At 42.0% G+C, this 16,057-nt stretch overlaps 2 non-coding genes across 2 annotated transcripts; both read right to left on the bottom strand.

The window, feature by feature from the left end:
* Positions 1-13,432: 13,432 nt before the first annotated feature.
* On the bottom strand, positions 13,433-13,506 carry TRNAS-ACU (transfer RNA serine (anticodon ACU)). The gene has a single exon. It is a non-coding gene; the product is annotated as a tRNA-Ser (tRNA).
* A 2,265-nt stretch (positions 13,507-15,771) lies between these two features.
* Positions 15,772-15,845, bottom strand: TRNAS-ACU (transfer RNA serine (anticodon ACU)). Its single transcript has one exon. It is a non-coding gene; the product is annotated as a tRNA-Ser (tRNA).
* Between the last annotated feature and the right edge of the window lie 212 nt (positions 15,846-16,057).

Below are 16,057 nucleotides of genomic sequence, written 5' to 3'. Positions count from 1 at the left end.
TGATAACAAGGTCAATTACGTCCCTGGTTGGGATTGAACCACCAACCTTTTGGTTAGTAGCCGGACACACTAACCGATTGCGCCACAGAGACACTTTGCAAAAAGTACATACTGACAAAGTCTAATAAGCATACATCTAGAACGTTTCCTAGAAAAACTTTAAAAAGTCAATAATCTGGAGAGTTTTTGTAAGATGTTTCTTCCATCAACCAATGAAGAAACACATTGGTACTTTCCCATGATGAGTGAGTGCTTCAGGATCTCTTGCACTTACATGTGCAGCAGAGTACTGCAATGGAAGCATGCTGGGCCCATAACCCAGAGGTAGGCAGATTGAAACTATCCTTTGCTATATGCATTTTTTTTGTTAATTTAAGTAATCAAAACTGGGATTGATATTTTTGCTCTTTTATTTTTACTTGAAGTACAATAACTTTTACCATTTTAATTTGTTTGAATAGTATATTGACAGTATAGTTTTCTTTAAAAAATCCACTTAATTTTCTTTACCCTATTATTAAAAGGGTAATTGACAAAAACAAACTACATTGTCACCAGAAGAGCAATACAAAATGTACAAGTGATATATTAAAATCATCTTTCCAGCTTGAATTTCAATGATGCATTGGGGCAACGATTTTGTGAGAAACATCTTTACCCTTAAATAAAGGTTTTCTTAATTCCTTACCTGTGTGCTAATTAGATATCACCTTGTTTTCACATTAAACAAACTTCCACATGTGAAAGCAGCAAGGATGCAGTGGCGTTAATGTTTCCTGGTGTCAACCTGTATTATTTCAGTAGAAATTGAAATGAGGATGCATCTTGCTGCCTTTCCAATGAAGCAAGTTTAATTTAGTAATAGGTGAAAAACCATCCCTACAAAGGTGTTAATCAGAGACTTGGCTTTGTGGACACTTTTCAGAGAACAAATTTGTTAGCATAAAAATAAAGCCAGAAAATGAAGAGCTGTTTAATCACTCAATTGGATTTTTTTTGCCAGCATATTTCTTTTTCTCTGCAACCCACTGCTAAATAGTGCTTCCTAGCTGTTTTTATAAAATCACTGAATCAAATCTAACTCTGATTACATCAGAGAAGGCCAGGTACCCTACACCATAACAGGGGGTTTGAAATTTTGACTTGTCTACTTAAAGATCACCAAAATCTGATAACAAGGTCAATTACGTGCCTGGGTGGGATTGAACCACCAACCTTTTGGTTAATAGCCGTGCACACTAACTGATTGCGCCACAAAGACACTTTGCAAAAGTACATACTGACAAAGGCTAATAAGCATTCATCTAAAACGTTTCCTAGAAAAACTTTAAAAAGTCAATAATCTGGAGAGTTTTTGTAAAATGTTTCTTCCATCAACCAACGAAGAAACACATTGGTACTTTCCCATGATGAGTGAGTGCTTCAGGATCTCTTGCACTTACATGTGCAGCAGAGTACAGCAATGGAAGCATGCTGGGCCCAAAACCCAGCGGTAGGCAGATTGAAACTATCCTTTGCTATATGCATTTTTTTTTGTTCATTTAAGTAATCAAAACTGGGATTGATATTTTTGCTCTTTTATTTTTACTTAAAGTACAATAACTTTTACCATTTTAATTTGTTTTAATAGTATATTGACAGTATTGTTTTCTTTCAAAAATCCACTTAATTTTCTTTACCCTATTATTAAAATGGTAATTGACAAAAACAAACTACATTGTCACCAGAAGAGCAATACAAAATGTACAAGTGATATATTAAAATCATCTTTCCAGCTTGAATTTCAATGATGCATTGGGGCAACGATTTTGTGAGCAACATCTTCACCCTTAAATAAAGATTTTCTTAATTCCTTACCTGTGTGCTAATTAGATATCACCTTGTTTTCACATTAAACTGTTACGATTCCTGTACTCCAGACTGGAGAAGATCTTATGGCAGAGATCTGAGTACAGGAATGAAATACAGGTTGTGGGAGCTGGAGAGCCTAGTAACCCCTGGCGCCCTAACTCCGTTGTCTCGCCCGTGTTATCAGAAATCCCCTGCGAGACTATGGTTGCTTGAGCCCATGGCAGCCGCGTTCGAAGGGCGGATTATGTCTGCCCAACCCCGATGCCCCCGCAGGTCTTAATGGGAGACAAGGGGAAGTCCGAGACAGGGAGATAACAAGGGGCCCTCTGACTAAGCAACCAAGCCAGGGGTTACAAGCTAACTTAACTAAATCAAAAGGTATGTGCGGACTAGCCGCCAGGGAAAAGGACAACCAAGGATCCACGGATCCGACACTCCTATCCGGCACCGCTGGACACCAGAGTGGATCTTGTGGAAGCGGAATCCTCCGCAAAGCACCAGAACTCAAAATAAACACAATAATAAATAGTAGCGGACAAGCCGCAACACACGGCTGCGCCGCGACTCACGAACACCACCAGATGTTAAAGGTGCTCGGTCAGACTCCAGGAACAGATGGTAACTTCCGAGTACTGGATCACTGAGAACAGGAACAAACGAACAGACCGGGACTGGGAACTCTCTCTGCAGCAGAATCAGGCAAACAGGAAGCTATCACCGGCGTCTGTGAGGAGTCCTGGGAGTGCTTTTAACAGAGAGTCTTCCAATCAGCTGTTTGGAGGCTGATTGGATTAAATGCCATGCAGCTGACAAGCTGCATGGCCAGGGAAACAGATGAGTGATAATTACAACATGCCGTGCAGCTGCATGCTACACAGCCAGGAAACCAGTGATGATATAAACTTAGACCCAGCAACGGGGAACACGATCCGACAGTGGCGTCCCCGTTGCTAGGCGCCGGCCGCACTGACGAGCCGACCCTCGGCGCCTAACAGTACCCCCCCCTTGAGGAGGGGTCAAGGAACCCCTAAATCCGGGTTTCTGAGGAAATTCCTGAAAAAATGCCCTTTTGAGCCTTGGGGCATGAAGGTCCTCATCTAGGACCCACGACCTTTCCTCAGGACCATAACCTCTCCAATGCACCAAAAAATAAAGCCGACCCCGGGACAGCTTGGAATCGAGAACCTTCTCAACCACGAACTCCTGCTGACCCTGTACAATAACTGGTGATCTCCCCTGAGGTTTTTTACGAGGAAATCTGCTAGATGAAACATATGGTTTGAGCAAAGAGCAATGGAAGGTATTTCCGATTCGTAACGTTTTTGGTAGCTGTAACCGGAAAGCAACTGGATTGACTTTTTTGATAATGAGAAATGGTCCAATCATAAGGCCTATGGGGAGGCAAAATATCCGCATTGCCCTTGGAAAACACATCCAAAAAATCTTGGTACTCTCCAGGAATATGTGCGGGCCTGGCAGCAGCTACTCGGATAGGAAGTGTAATACATTCTTTATCACAGATGGTACTCCATTGTAGAATCTCCCCAGACTGCCAATCTATGATGGGATTATGAAAGGCCAGCCAAGGGTGACCCAGAACCACAGGAACTGCTGGACAATGGGTAAGAAAAAACTCAATCTTTTCAGAATGTAGAGCTCCCACCGAGAGCAAAACAGGAGGTGTACATAGAGAAATAACCCCATTGGATAAGGGACTCCCATCTAAACCATGCATGGTGATACACCTACTTAAGGTTAACTGAGGAATACCTAAGGCCTTGGCCCATGTTAAGTCCATAAAGTTTCCTGCAGCTCCACTGTCCACAAAAGCAGAGACCGAGGAACAGAGGCTGTCATAAGAAACTTTAGCAGGAACCAATAGTGAATTATTTGAGGAGATGAGCTGTAGACCAAAGTGAACCCCCTCACTATTCACTTGGTCAGGAAGTTTCCCGACTTGTTTGGGCAACTACGGGCAAAATGTCCCTTACCTCCGCAGTACAAACACAGACCAGAATTTTGCCTCCTGGTTCTTTCTTCCGGAGACAATTTGGAGAGACCAATCTGCATAGGCTCCTCCATGTCTATCGGAACGGAAGAAACACAGGGAAAAGAAACTACAGATGCCCCTTTCTCAGTCCTCCGCTCTCTGAGCCGACGATCTATTTTAATAGAGAGCTCCATGAGTTTATCAAGGTTCTCAGGAGCGGGATACTGAAGGAGGCTGTCTTTTATAGATTCAGATAAGCCGAGGCGAAACTGACTGCGCAGGGCAGGATCATTCCAGCCACAGTCGTTCGACCAACGGCGAAACTCCGTACAATAATTCTCTGCAGGATTCCTACCCTGTCTTAGAGCACGCAACTGACTTTCTGCGGATGCCTCTCTATCAGGGTCGTCATACAATAGCCCTAAAGATTTCAAAAAAGCGTCTACAGACAATAAGGCCGGATCGTCTGTCTTTAAACCAAAAGCCCAGGTCTGAGGATCCCCCTGAAGCAGAGAAATTATAATTCCAACCCGCTGAGCCTCCGTACCTGAGGAAACTGGTCTTAAACGAAAATACAGTTTACAAGACTCTTTAAAATTAAAAAACTGTTTTCTATCCCCAGAAAAACGGTCAGGCAGATGCATTTTTGGTTCAGGGATGACCCTCGGGGAAGTCCGTAACAGATCTTCCTGTGAGCTCACCCGGAGGGACAGATCCTGAACCATCTGGGTAAGTTCCTGAATCTGACTAACCAAAAACTGGCCAGGATTTGGCCCAACACCGGTGGGATTCATGAGGCCGACAAAATTCTCCCTACTGGATAAGTGAAAAAATTAACTCCTGTTGAAATTTTTTCTTTTGTCTGGCCGGTGATAATGTTGCGCCGGTGATAATGTTACGATTCCTGTACTCCAGACTGGAGAAGATCTTATGGCAGAGATCTGAGTACAGGAATGAAATACAGGTTGTGGGAGCTGGAGAGCCTAGTAACCCCTGGCGCCCTAACTCCGTTGTCTCGCCCGTGTTATCAGAAATCCCCTGCGAGACTATGGTTGCTTGAGCCCATGGCAGCCGCGTTCGAAGGGCGGATTATGTCTGCCCAACCCCGATGCCCCCGCAGGTCTTAATGGGAGACAAGGGGAAGTCCGAGACAGGGAGATAACAAGGGGCCCTCTGACTAAGCAACCAAGCCAGGGGTTACAAGCTAACTTAACTAAATCAAAAGGTATGTGCGGACTAGCCGCCAGGGAAAAGGACAACCAAGGATCCACGGATCCGACACTCCTATCCGGCACCGCTGGACACCAGAGTGGATCTTGTGGAAGCGGAATCCTCCGCAAAGCACCAGAACTCAAAATAAACACAATAATAAATAGTAGCGGACAAGCCGCAACACACGGCTGCGCCGCGACTCACGAACACCACCAGATGTTAAAGGTGCTCGGTCAGACTCCAGGAACAGATGGTAACTTCCGAGTACTGGATCACTGAGAACAGGAACAAACGAACAGACCGGGACTGGGAACTCTCTCTGCAGCAGAATCAGGCAAACAGGAAGCTATCACCGGCGTCTGTGAGGAGTCCTGGGAGTGCTTTTAACAGAGAGTCTTCCAATCAGCTGTTTGGAGGCTGATTGGATTAAATGCCATGCAGCTGACAAGCTGCATGGCCAGGGAAACAGATGAGTGATAATTACAACATGCCGTGCAGCTGCATGCTACACAGCCAGGAAACCAGTGATGATATAAACTTAGACCCAGCAACGGGGAACACGATCCGACAGTGGCGTCCCCGTTGCTAGGCGCCGGCCGCACTGACGAGCGGACCCTCGGCGCCTAACATAAACAGACTTCCACATGAGAAAGCAGCAAGGATACAGTGGCGTTAATGTTTCCTGGTGTCAACCTGTATTATTTCAGTAGACATTGAATTGAGGATGCATCTTGCTGCCTTTCCAATGAAGCAAGTTTAATTTAGTAATAGGTGAAAAACCATCCCTACAAAGGTGTTAATCAGAGACTTGGCTTTGTGGACACTTTTCAAAGAACAAATTTGTTAGCATAAAAATAAAGCCAGAAAATGAAGAGCTGTTTAATCACTCAATTGGATTTTTTTTGCCAGCATATTTCTTTTTCTCTGCAACCCACTGCTAAATTGTGCTTCCTAGCTGTTTTTATAAAATCACTGAGTCAAATCTAACTACATCAGAGAAGGCCAGGTACCCTACAGCATAACAGGGAATTTGAAATTTTGACTTGTCTACTTAAAGATCACCAAAATCTGATAACAAGGTCAATTACGTCCCTGGTTGGGATTGAACCACCAACCTTTTGGTTAGTAGCCGGACACACTAACCGATTGCGCCACAGAGACACTTTGCAAAAATTACATACTGACAAAGTCTAATAAGCATACATCTAGAACGTTTCCTAGAAAAACTTTAAAAAGTCAATAATCTGGAGAGTTTTTGTAAGATGTTTCTTCCATCAACCAATGAAGAAACACATTGGTACTTTCCCATGATGAGTGAGTGCTTCAGGATCTCTTGCACTTACATGTGCAGCAGAGTACTGCAATGGAAGCATGCTGGGCCCATAACCCAGAGGTAGGCAGATTGAAACTATCCTTTGCTATATGCATTTTTTTTGTTAATTTAAGTAATCAAAACTGGGATTGATATTTTTGCTCTTTTATTTTTACTTGAAGTACAATAACTTTTACCATTTTAATTTGTTTGAATAGTATATTGACAGTATAGTTTTCTTTAAAAAATCCACTTAATTTTCTTTACCCTATTATTAAAAGGGTAATTGACAAAAACAAACTACATTGTCACCAGAAGAGCAATACAAAATGTACAAGTGATATATTAAAATCATCTTTCCAGCTTGAATTTCAATGATGCATTGGGGCAACGATTTTGTGAGAAACATCTTTACCCTTAAATAAAGGTTTTCTTAATTCCTTACCTGTGTGCTAATTAGATATCACCTTGTTTTCACATTAAACAAACTTCCACATGTGAAAGCAGCAAGGATGCAGTGGCGTTAATGTTTCCTGGTGTCAACCTGTATTATTTCAGTAGAAATTGAAATGAGGATGCATCTTGCTGCCTTTCCAATGAAGCAAGTTTAATTTAGTAATAGGTGAAAAACCATCCCTACAAAGGTGTTAATCAGAGACTTGGCTTTGTGGACACTTTTCAGAGAACAAATTTGTTAGCATAAAAATAAAGCCAGAAAATGAAGAGCTGTTTAATCACTCAATTGGATTTTTTTTGCCAGCATATTTCTTTTTCTCTGCAACCCACTGCTAAATAGTGCTTCCTAGCTGTTTTTATAAAATCACTGAATCAAATCTAACTCTGATTACATCAGAGAAGGCCAGGTACCCTACACCATAACAGGGGGTTTGAAATTTTGACTTGTCTACTTAAAGATCACCAAAATCTGATAACAAGGTCAATTACGTGCCTGGGTGGGATTGAACCACCAACCTTTTGGTTAATAGCCGTGCACACTAACTGATTGCGCCACAAAGACACTTTGCAAAAGTACATACTGACAAAGGCTAATAAGCATTCATCTAAAACGTTTCCTAGAAAAACTTTAAAAAGTCAATAATCTGGAGAGTTTTTGTAAAATGTTTCTTCCATCAACCAACGAAGAAACACATTGGTACTTTCCCATGATGAGTGAGTGCTTCAGGATCTCTTGCACTTACATGTGCAGCAGAGTACAGCAATGGAAGCATGCTGGGCCCAAAACCCAGCGGTAGGCAGATTGAAACTATCCTTTGCTATATGCATTTTTTTTTGTTCATTTAAGTAATCAAAACTGGGATTGATATTTTTGCTCTTTTATTTTTACTTAAAGTACAATAACTTTTACCATTTTAATTTGTTTTAATAGTATATTGACAGTATTGTTTTCTTTCAAAAATCCACTTAATTTTCTTTACCCTATTATTAAAATGGTAATTGACAAAAACAAACTACATTGTCACCAGAAGAGCAATACAAAATGTACAAGTGATATATTAAAATCATCTTTCCAGCTTGAATTTCAATGATGCATTGGGGCAACGATTTTGTGAGCAACATCTTCACCCTTAAATAAAGATTTTCTTAATTCCTTACCTGTGTGCTAATTAGATATCACCTTGTTTTCACATTAAACTGTTACGATTCCTGTACTCCAGACTGGAGAAGATCTTATGGCAGAGATCTAAGTACAGGAATGAAATACAGGTTGTGGGAGCTGGAGAGCCTAGTAACCCCTGGCGCCCTAACTCCGTTGTCTCGCCCGTGTTATCAGAAATCCCCTGCGAGACTATGGTTGCTTGAGCCCATGGCAGCCGCGTTCGAAGGGCGGATTATGTCTGCCCAACCCCGATGCCCCCGCAGGTCTTAATGGGAGACAAGGGGAAGTCCGAGACAGGGAGATAACAAGGGGCCCTCTGACTAAGCAACCAAGCCAGGGGTTACAAGCTAACTTAACTAAATCAAAAGGTATGTGCGGACTAGCCGCCAGGGAAAAGGACAACCAAGGATCCACGGATCCGACACTCCTATCCGGCACCGCTGGACACCAGAGTGGATCTTGTGGAAGCGGAATCCTCCGCAAAGCACCAGAACTCAAAATAAACACAATAATAAATAGTAGCGGACAAGCCGCAACACACGGCTGCGCCGCGACTCACGAACACCACCAGATGTTAAAGGTGCTCGGTCAGACTCCAGGAACAGATGGTAACTTCCGAGTACTGGATCACTGAGAACAGGAACAAACGAACAGACCGGGACTGGGAACTCTCTCTGCAGCAGAATCAGGCAAACAGGAAGCTATCACCGGCGTCTGTGAGGAGTCCTGGGAGTGCTTTTAACAGAGAGTCTTCCAATCAGCTGTTTGGAGGCTGATTGGATTAAATGCCATGCAGCTGACAAGCTGCATGGCCAGGGAAACAGATGAGTGATAATTACAACATGCCGTGCAGCTGCATGCTACACAGCCAGGAAACCAGTGATGATATAAACTTAGACCCAGCAACGGGGAACACGATCCGACAGTGGCGTCCCCGTTGCTAGGCGCCGGCCGCACTGACGAGCGGACCCTCGGCGCCTAACAGTACCCCCCCCCTTGAGGAGGGGTCAAGGAACCCCTAAATCCGGATTTCTGAGGAAATTCCTGAAAAAATGCCCTTTTGAGCCTTGGGGCATGAAGGTCCTCATCTAGGACCCACGACCTTTCCTCAGGACCATAACCTCTCCAATGCACCAAAAAATAAAGCCGACCCCGGGACAGCTTGGAATCGAGAACCTTCTCAACCACGAACTCCTGCTGACCCTGTACAATAACTGGTGATCTCCCCTGAGGTTTTTTACGAGGAAATCTGCTAGATGAAACATATGGTTTGAGCAAAGAGCAATGGAAGGTATTTCCGATTCGTAACGTTTTTGGTAGCTGTAACCGGAAAGCAACTGGATTGACTTTTTTGATAATGAGAAATGGTCCAATCATAAGGCCTATGGGGAGGCAAAATATCCGCATTGCCCTTGGAAAACACATCCAAAAAATCTTGGTACTCTCCAGGAATATGTGCGGGCCTGGCAGCAGCTACTCGGATAGGAAGTGTAATACATTCTTTATCACAGATGGTACTCCATTGTAGAATCTCCCCAGACTGCCAATCTATGATGGGATTATGAAAGGCCAGCCAAGGGTGACCCAGAACCACAGGAACTGCTGGACAATGGGTAAGAAAAAACTCAATCTTTTCAGAATGTAGAGCTCCCACCGAGAGCAAAACAGGAGGTGTACATAGAGAAATAACCCCATTGGATAAGGGACTCCCATCTAAACCATGCATGGTGATACACCTACTTAAGGTTAACTGAGGAATACCTAAGGCCTTGGCCCATGTTAAGTCCATAAAGTTTCCTGCAGCTCCACTGTCCACAAAAGCAGAGACCGAGGAACAGAGGCTGTCATAAGAAACTTTAGCAGGAACCAATAGTGAATTATTTGAGGAGATGAGCTGTAGACCAAAGTGAACCCCCTCACTATTCACTTGGTCAGGAAGTTTCCCGACTTGTTTGGGCAACTACGGGCAAAATGTCCCTTACCTCCGCAGTACAAACACAGACCAGAATTTTGCCTCCTGGTTCTTTCTTCCGGAGACAATTTGGAGAGACCAATCTGCATAGGCTCCTCCATGTCTATCGGAACGGAAGAAACACAGGGAAAAGAAACTACAGATGCCCCTTTCTCAGTCCTCCGCTCTCTGAGCCGACGATCTATTTTAATAGAGAGCTCCATGAGTTTATCAAGGTTCTCAGGAGCGGGATACTGAAGGAGGCTGTCTTTTATAGATTCAGATAAGCCGAGGCGAAACTGACTGCGCAGGGCAGGATCATTCCAGCCACAGTCGTTCGACCAACGGCGAAACTCCGTACAATAATTCTCTGCAGGATTCCTACCCTGTCTTAGAGCACGCAACTGACTTTCTGCGGATGCCTCTCTATCAGGGTCGTCATACAATAGCCCTAAAGATTTCAAAAAAGCGTCTACAGACAATAAGGCCGGATCGTCTGTCTTTAAACCAAAAGCCCAGGTCTGAGGATCCCCCTGAAGCAGAGAAATTATAATTCCAACCCGCTGAGCCTCCGTACCTGAGGAAACTGGTCTTAAACGAAAATACAGTTTACAAGACTCTTTAAAATTAAAAAACTGTTTTCTATCCCCAGAAAAACGGTCAGGCAGATGCATTTTTGGTTCAGGGATGACCCTCGGGGAAGTCCGTAACAGATCTTCCTGTGAGCTCACCCGGAGGGACAGATCCTGAACCATCTGGGTAAGTTCCTGAATCTGACTAACCAAAAACTGGCCAGGATTTGGCCCAACACCGGTGGGATTCATGAGGCCGACAAAATTCTCCCTACTGGATAAGTGAAAAAATTAACTCCTGTTGAAATTTTTTCTTTTGTCTGGCCGGTGATAATGTTGCGCCGGTGATAATGTTACGATTCCTGTACTCCAGACTGGAGAAGATCTTATGGCAGAGATCTGAGTACAGGAATGAAATACAGGTTGTGGGAGCTGGAGAGCCTAGTAACCCCTGGCGCCCTAACTCCGTTGTCTCGCCCGTGTTATCAGAAATCCCCTGCGAGACTATGGTTGCTTGAGCCCATGGCAGCCGCGTTCGAAGGGCGGATTATGTCTGCCCAACCCCGATGCCCCCGCAGGTCTTAATGGGAGACAAGGGGAAGTCCGAGACAGGGAGATAACAAGGGGCCCTCTGACTAAGCAACCAAGCCAGGGGTTACAAGCTAACTTAACTAAATCAAAAGGTATGTGCGGACTAGCCGCCAGGGAAAAGGACAACCAAGGATCCACGGATCCGACACTCCTATCCGGCACCGCTGGACACCAGAGTGGATCTTGTGGAAGCGGAATCCTCCGCAAAGCACCAGAACTCAAAATAAACACAATAATAAATAGTAGCGGACAAGCCGCAACACACGGCTGCGCCGCGACTCACGAACACCACCAGATGTTAAAGGTGCTCGGTCAGACTCCAGGAACAGATGGTAACTTCCGAGTACTGGATCACTGAGAACAGGAACAAACGAACAGACCGGGACTGGGAACTCTCTCTGCAGCAGAATCAGGCAAACAGGAAGCTATCACCGGCGTCTGTGAGGAGTCCTGGGAGTGCTTTTAACAGAGAGTCTTCCAATCAGCTGTTTGGAGGCTGATTGGATTAAATGCCATGCAGCTGACAAGCTGCATGGCCAGGGAAACAGATGAGTGATAATTACAACATGCCGTGCAGCTGCATGCTACACAGCCAGGAAACCAGTGATGATATAAACTTAGACCCAGCAACGGGGAACACGATCCGACAGTGGCGTCCCCGTTGCTAGGCGCCGGCCGCACTGACGAGCGGACCCTCGGCGCCTAACATAAACAGACTTCCACATGAGAAAGCAGCAAGGATACAGTGGCGTTAATGTTTCCTGGTGTCAACCTGTATTATTTCAGTAGACATTGAATTGAGGATGCATCTTGCTGCCTTTCCAATGAAGCAAGTTTAATTTAGTAATAGGTGAAAAACCATCCCTACAAAGGTGTTAATCAGAGACTTGGCTTTGTGGACACTTTTCAAAGAACAAATTTGTTAGCATAAAAATAAAGCCAGAAAATGAAGAGCTGTTTAATCACTCAATTGGATTTTTTTTGCCAGCATATTTCTTTTTCTCTGCAACCCACTGCTAAATTGTGCTTCCTAGCTGTTTTTATAAAATCACTGAGTCAAATCTAACTACATCAGAGAAGGCCAGGTACCCTACAGCATAACAGGGAATTTGAAATTTTGACTTGTCTACTTAAAGATCACCAAAATCTGATAACAAGGTCAATTACGTCCCTGGTTGGGATTGAACCACCAACCTTTTGGTTAGTAGCCGGACACACTAACCGATTGCGCCACAGAGACACTTTGCAAAAATTACATACTGACAAAGTCTAATAAGCATACATCTAGAACGTTTCCTAGAAAAACTTTAAAAAGTCAATAATCTGGAGAGTTTTTGTAAGATGTTTCTTCCATCAACCAATGAAGAAACACATTGGTACTTTCCCATGATGAGTGAGTGCTTCAGGATCTCTTGCACTTACATGTGCAGCAGAGTACTGCAATGGAAGCATGCTGGGCCCATAACCCAGAGGTAGGCAGATTGAAACTATCCTTTGCTATATGCATTTTTTTTGTTAATTTAAGTAATCAAAACTGGGATTGATATTTTTGCTCTTTTATTTTTACTTTAAGTACAATAACTTTTACCATTTTAATTTGTTTGAATAGTATATTGACAGTATAGTTTTCTTTAAAAAATCCACTTAATTTTCTTTACCCTATTATTAAAAGGGTAATTGACAAAAACAAACTACATTGTCACCAGAAGAGCAATACAAAATGTACAAGTGATATATTAAAATCATCTTTCCAGCTTGAATTTCAATGATGCATTGGGGCAACGATTTTGTGAGAAACATCTTTACCCTTAAATAAAGGTTTTCTTAATTCCTTACCTGTGTGCTAATTAGATATCACCTTGTTTTCACATTAAACAAACTTCCACATGTGAAAGCAGCAAGGATGCAGTGGCGTTAATGTTTCCTGGTGTCAACCTGTATTATTTCAGTAGAAATTGAAATGAGGATGCATCTTGCTGCCTTTCCAATGAAGCAAGTTTAATTTAGTAATAGGTGAAAAACCATCCCTACAAAGGTGTTAATCAGAGACTTGGCTTTGTGGACACTTTTCAGAGAACAAATTTGTTAGCATAAAAATAAAGCCAGAAAATGAAGAGCTGTTTAATCACTCAATTGGATTTTTTTTGCCAGCATATTTCTTTTTCTCTGCAACCCACTGCTAAATAGTGCTTCCTAGCTGTTTTTATAAAATCACTGAATCAAATCTAACTCTGATTACATCAGAGAAGGCCAGGTACCCTACACCATAACAGGGGGTTTGAAATTTTGACTTGTCTACTTAAAGATCACCAAAATCTGATAACAAGGTCAATTACGTCCCTGGGTGGGATTGAACCACCAACTTTTTGGTTAGTAGCCAAACACACTAACCGATTGCGCCACAGAGACACTTTGTAAAAAGTACATACTGACAAAGGCTAATAAGCATACATCTAGAACGTTTCCTAGAAAAACTTTAAAAAGTCAATAATCTGGAGAGTTTTTGTAAGATGTTTCTTCCATCAACCAACGAAGAAACACATTGGTACTTTCCCATGATGACTGAGTGCTTCAGGATCTCTTGCACTTACATGTGCAGCAGAGTACTGCAATGGAAGCATGCTGGGCCCATAACCCAGAGGTAGGCAGATTGAAACTATCCTTTGCTATATGCATTTTTTTTTGTTAATTTAAGTAATCAAAACTGGGATTGATATTTTTGCTCTTTTATTTTTACTTAAAGTACAATAACTTTTACCATTTTAATTTGTTTTAATAGTATATTGACAGTATAGTTTTCTTTAAAAAATCCACTTAATTTTCTTTACCCTATTATTAAAAGGGTAATTGACAAAAACAAACTACATTGTCACCAGAAGAGCAATACAAAATGTTCAAGTGATATATTAAAATCATCTTTCCAGCTTGAATTTCAATGATGCATTGGGGCAACGATTTTGTGAGAAACATCTTCACCCTTAAATAAAGATTTTCTTAATTCCTTACCTGTGTGCTAATTAGATATCACCTTGTTTTCACATTAAACAGACTTCTACATGAGAAAGCAGCAAGGATGCAGTGGCGTTAATGTTTCCTGGTGTCAACCTGTATTATTTCAGTAGACATTGAAATGAGGATGCATCTTGCTGCCTTTCCAATGAAGCAAGTTTAATTTAGTAATAGGTGAAAAACCATCCCTACAAAGGTGTTAATCAGAGACTTGGCTTTGTGGACACTTTTCAGAGAACAAATTTGTTAGCATAAAAATAAAGCCAGAAAATGAAGAGCTGTTTAATCACTCAATTGGATTTTTTTTGCCAGCATATTTCTTTTTCTCTACAACCCACTGCTAAATTGTGCTTCCTAGCTGTTTTTATAAAATCAATGAATCAAATCTAACTCTGATTACATCAGAGAAGGCCAGGTACCCTACACCATAACAGGGGGTTTGAAATTTTGACTTGTCTACTTAAAGATCACCAAAATCTGATAACAAGGTCAATTACGTCCCTGGGTTGGATTGAACCACCAACCTTTTGGTTAGTAGCCGGACACACTAACCGATTGCGCCACAGAGACACTTTGCAAAAGGTATTTACTGACAAAGGCTAATAAGCATACATCTAGAACGTTTCCTAGAAAAACTTTAAAAAGTCAATAATCTGGAGAGTTTTTGTAAGATGTTTCTTCCATCAACCAACGAAGAAACACATTGGTACTTTCCCATGATGACTGAGTGCTTCAGGATCTCTTGCACTTACATGTGCAGCAGAGTACTGCAATGGAAGCATGCTGGGCCCATAACCCAGAGGTAGGCAGATTGAAACTATCCTTTGCTATATGCTTTTTTTTTTGTTAATTTAAGTAATCAAAACTGGGATTGATATTTTTGCTCTTTTATTTTTTCTTAAAGTACAATAACTTTTACCATTTTAATTTGTTTTAATAGTATATTGACAGTATAGTTTTCTTTAAAAAATCCACTTAATTTTCTTTACCCTATTATTAAAAGGGTAATTGACAAAAACAAACTACATTGTCACCAGAAGAGCAATACAAAATGTACAAGTGATATATTAAAATCATCTTTCCAGCTTGAATTTCAATGATGCATTGGGGCAACGATTTTGTGAGAAACATCTTCACCCTTAAATAAAGATTTTCTTAATTCCTTACCTGTGTGCTAATTAGATATCACCTTGTTTTCACATTAAACAGACTTCTACATGAGAAAGCAGCAAGGATGCAGTGGCGTTAATGTTTCCTGGTGTCAACCTGTATTATTTCCGTAGACATTGAAATGAGGATGCATCTTGCTGCCTTTCCAATGAAGCAAGTTTAATTTAGTAATAGGTGAAAAACCATCCCTACAAAGGTGTTAATCAGAGACTTGGCTTTGTGGACACTTTTCAGAGAACAAATTTGTTAGCATAAAAATAAAGCCAGAAATGAAGAGCTGTTTAATCACTCAATTGGATTTTTTTTGCCAGCATATTTCTTTTTCTCTGCAACCCACTGCTAAATTGTGCTTCCTAGCTGTTTTTATAAAATCAATGAATCAAATCTAACTCTGATTACATCAGAGAAGGCCAGGTACCCTACACCATAACAGGGGGTTTGAAATTTTGACTTGTCTACTTAAAGATCACCAAAATCTGATAACAAGGTCAGTTACGTCCCTGGGTGGGATTGAACCACCAACCTTTTGGTTAGTAGCCGGACACACTAACCGATTGCGCCACAGAGACACTTTGCAAAAAGTACATTCTGACAAAGGCTAATAAGCATACATCTAGAACGTTTCCTAGAAAAACTTTAAAAAGTCAATAATCTGGAGAGTTTTTGTAAGATGTTTCTTCCATCAACCAACGAAGAAACACATTGGTACTTTCCCATGATGACTGAGTGCTTCAGGATCTCTTGCACTTACATGTGCAGCAGAGTACTGCAATGGAAGCAT

This window comes from Pseudophryne corroboree, chromosome 8 (assembly GCF_028390025.1).
Source record: "Pseudophryne corroboree isolate aPseCor3 chromosome 8, aPseCor3.hap2, whole genome shotgun sequence".
Classification (NCBI taxonomy): domain Eukaryota; kingdom Metazoa; phylum Chordata; class Amphibia; order Anura; family Myobatrachidae; genus Pseudophryne; species Pseudophryne corroboree.
This window is presented reverse-complemented; position numbering and strand designations above follow the sequence as displayed.